This window comes from Triticum aestivum, chromosome 5A (assembly GCF_018294505.1).
Source record: "Triticum aestivum cultivar Chinese Spring chromosome 5A, IWGSC CS RefSeq v2.1, whole genome shotgun sequence".
Classification (NCBI taxonomy): domain Eukaryota; kingdom Viridiplantae; phylum Streptophyta; class Magnoliopsida; order Poales; family Poaceae; genus Triticum; species Triticum aestivum.
The window spans coordinates 151837203-151841109 of record NC_057806.1 but is presented as its reverse complement, the minus strand read 5'-3'; the positions used below and the strand labels follow the sequence as shown (position 1 = coordinate 151841109).

Below are 3907 nucleotides of genomic sequence, written 5' to 3'. Positions count from 1 at the left end.
CCGGCTCGTGCTAGGAGGTGGCTGGGGGAGGGGGCTCATCGGCGAGGGAAGAAAGGTCACGGGTGGGGCAGGGCCGGAGGAGATCGGCGCCGGTTGGTGGTGGGGAAGGGAGGGAGGTGGTGTGGTGGTGGAGGAAGGGAGGGAGGTTGGTGCGGTGGAGTGTGGGTGGGGGTGAACACGAGGAGATCTGGGAGGAGTGGGGTGGCCAGGGGTTGACCTACTTTTTTATTTCGCGTCGGTCGTGGGTTAGGGTGTTATGAGAATAACGCAGAAGTATTATTAGAATAAGGTCTTAAGGGGTGTTATCATAATAGACCCATCCTATATATATGTCCGGCTTTTCTGGCCTATAGTTGTAATGCATTTAAATTGTATGCTGCAGTCCAGTTGAGGTCCTTCCCCAGCGATCCTCCTCTTCCAGGAATTCGCTGGGTCCGAACATGATGGAGAGGGATTCGCCTCCACCAGCTCCCTCCCCCACTGCCGTGGATAACACTAAGGTGTTGTCCCAAAGGACCCTTCTGGAACAGGGACAGGTGCCGGAGACTGCCAAGAACATGGGGGAACCGACCCCCATGGAGACTAGAGACGGGGGCCATGTCCAGTTTGGCCCCCAACCAAATGGCATTCCAGAAACTCACATGGTTCCAGAGTGAGAGGAGCAACCCTCCTCGCGAGAAGGGGGTGCGCCTACTATACTGGTGACCTCTGTCAATGTGGAGGCACCGGACACTTTGGTTAGAGCGCTTCAAAGTGCCACCATTGTGGAAGAACATCGTACCCTTATGGGTATGGTGATTGAAAAGGTTCAGTCCGTGAAAAGCGGACCGAGCGAAGCCTACACTAGCCTTTTAAGAGGCTTTGAGGTATGTGCCTTACAGTATCTTTTAACAGTATAAAAAGAATGCATGTGTATAGATAGTAGCCCCTGAGACTCTGTTCGGTGTTCGAAAAGAAAACCAAACAGAGGATCTAATAACTCATGCAGGAGACTAACGCACATATATGCTTGGACAATCAGGTTGCGAAACAAGCGTCAGCTACCCATGCCGCCGAAGCATCCGAGCTATGGCGGAAGTTAGAAGAAAAGTAAGGTATGTAATACCGAAGCACGTCTGAAACGATGCCAACTATGATGTAGTATCTCAATGAGTTTCATAATTATGTTTGCAGCTGACACGTCTGAGGCCGAGGCCCTCAAGAGTGCGCCGGCCAAGGCCAAGAAGGAGGCGGAGGAGGAACGAGCCTCCCGCATTAAACATGAATCCCGGGTGGAGGAAGTCCAGCAAGAGCTCAAGGATGCCATAGGCAAATGCGAGTCCTTAGAGCGCAAGAGTTCGGAGCAAAACTCCAAACTTGCTAAGGCACTCCAAAGCACACAGGAAGCCCGGGCCGAAGCCCAAAGCGTTGTCCGAGAGATGCAAGAGGCAAAGAAAATTGCGATGGGTAAGGCCTTTAACATGCATAGCAAATTTGTGAAGAAAAGGTATATCTTTCTAACCCGGATTTGGAGTTCTCCAGGAGTGTTTGCGGACCTGCCCCGGAGTGTTGCTGATGCTACGGAGTTCTTCCGGCCCGAAGAGGGGAGCTCATCGGAGAAGCTGTTCTGGTCGTAGTACCTTGCGCCAGAGCATCCTGTGCCTCTCAGCGATCAGCTGAAGCAATGGACCGAACTGCACAGGGTGGCTGAATTGGCCATTACGGATTTGATAATCCGTCTTTGGCCCACCGAACCCATGCCCAGTAGCTACTTCGGTCTCGTCAAGTGGCTGGTCAGCGCCTACCCTCGGCTTGATGCCGTGAAGCGGTCGGTCTGTATTGAAGGTGCACGGATGGCCTTCGCCCGCGTCAAGGTGCAATGGGCAAAGATGGACGCCGTCAAGCTTGCAACCGAGGGACTGCCCGCTGGCAAAGTGCACCGCACACCGGAGCGGTACTTTGACGATGTCCTGAAAGGATCCCGCATTGTAGAGGGCCAATGTTCGAAGGACATCATTTTTGAATGAATGTATATATGTTGTCCAAACCTGTATCATGAAACAAGGCTTATGTATAATATGTTGCTTACTTTAAAAGATCTCCTCCTGTGCGGCTGTTTATGATATCTGAGAGTTGGCCAGTCGCCGGCTTCAGCCCCCACGTAGGTAGTAGAGGGGTGTTCGGGATAACACTTAAACACACTTGACCCAACATACTGGTTTGTGAAGGACGTGTTAGTGAGGCGAACCTGGCAATCGAACTATGTGGCTTTATCGCCCTCACTTAGCCATAGGAGTTTAATCATGGGAGTGCGGGCGCAGCCCCTAGTATTGTTCGGTCATCCAAACTCGGGTGATGTGAATGCCCGTCCGGGTGGAGGTCGGCTTATCGCATAATGCGGAAAAATCGCTAAAGATTTATACTTAGTCGCCGAATAGCTAACCAGCTCTCATCGGATCATGACAGTCAGTTTTCGGCTTTCTTTACTAAGGTGTTTGTCCGGGTGAACCAGAAACACAATCGCAGTAGTTCTCCCTTTACTACCCTAGTCGATCAAAAGGAACGTAAGGTAGCAAGCACAGGAGCCGGGCAACCCAAATATTGACCAAAGACATGATTCAGAGCCAATACATATAATGCTATATTCGGGACGCCGAATTGCACTATTAAAGTGTTTGGAATTTTTAATATTTAAAAGATGTACGCGGCTTAATAAAGCCCCTGGCAATTTAGGCCGTACTGAGGTGTACATGATAATCAGACAAAAACAGGGAAACATATGTTAAGAGATAAGCCGACGCCATGTAGGTTTGGGCTAAAAACTGTTTCCATTATAGTCTGATTGATATGTCAAAACATATTATACAAATAGTGCAATAAGCAACAAGGCTATTTTACATGCCGAACACAAGGGGAATCCGTGCATGCGTCCTGAAAGCGGACGGCGTGATCTTTAAGGATCCTTTAGGTACTCTGGCACACGTCTATGTTACTTTTTCTTCTTAGTGTATTGTCCTTCGAGAGGATAATCGACCGGTGTTTTCATAATAGGCCACGGAAAGAGGCCTTGGTACCGTCGAAAGGGTGATGTTGTTTGAGGGAACCTGGAAGAATAAAATAAAAAAAGAAGAAGAGGAATGTGAGTTTCCTGATAGGGTCTGGCCATATTGCAGGCATTGTCCTTATTGTGCCTCCATCCTTTCCCATGGTATTTTTAGTGCGTCATTATGTACGTGTGGTACATATGCCACAATTTTGTAGGGGATGAGATGGAGGCCGAATTGCTAATCGAGCTCCTGATGAGCTGGACCGTCATACAGTGGGGTAGTCCGGACTCGTTTGACAGTGTCCGAGGACTTGGCCGCCAACGCAATAGTTGGCCTAATGAGGCCACCCTGTACTTCCCCTGCCAGGGCCGTGGTGTGCTCCTCAGTGCGGAGGGAGCGTTCCATGTTTCCATTCACTGTTATGACTCTGTGTGGTCCGGGCATCTTGAGTTTGAGATAGGCGTAGTGCGGGACTATGTTGAAGCGAGCGAATGCGGTTCGTCCGAGCAGTGCATGGTAGCCACTATGGAAGGGGACGATATCGAAGATCAAGTCTTCTCTGCGAAAGTTGTTCGGCGAACCGTAGACCACTTCCATTGTGATTGAGCCCATGCAGCGGGCCTCTACACCAGGTATCACTCCTTTGAAGGTAGTTTTAGTGGGCTTGATTCTTGACGGATCAATGCCCATCTTGCGGATTGTGTCCTGATAGAGCAGATTAAGGCTGCTGCCGCCGTCCATGAGGACTCGCGTCAGGTGGACTACATCGATGATTGGGTCAAGGACTAATGCGGCCAAACCTCCATGACGGATACTGGTCGGATGGTACCTGCGACCGAAGGTGATCGGACAGGCCGACCATGGGTTGAATTTTGGGGCAA

General features: G+C 50.3%; 1 protein-coding gene across 1 annotated transcript in view; it reads right to left on the bottom strand.

Annotated features, from left to right (window-relative positions):
• Positions 1 to 198, bottom strand: part of LOC123106731 (uncharacterized) — a gene marked incomplete in the record, with an annotated part of 1359 nt that extends 1161 nt beyond the window's left edge. Inside the window, 1 exon segment of the mRNA XM_044528815.1 lies at positions 1 to 198.
• Between the last annotated feature and the right edge of the window lie 3709 nt (positions 199 to 3907).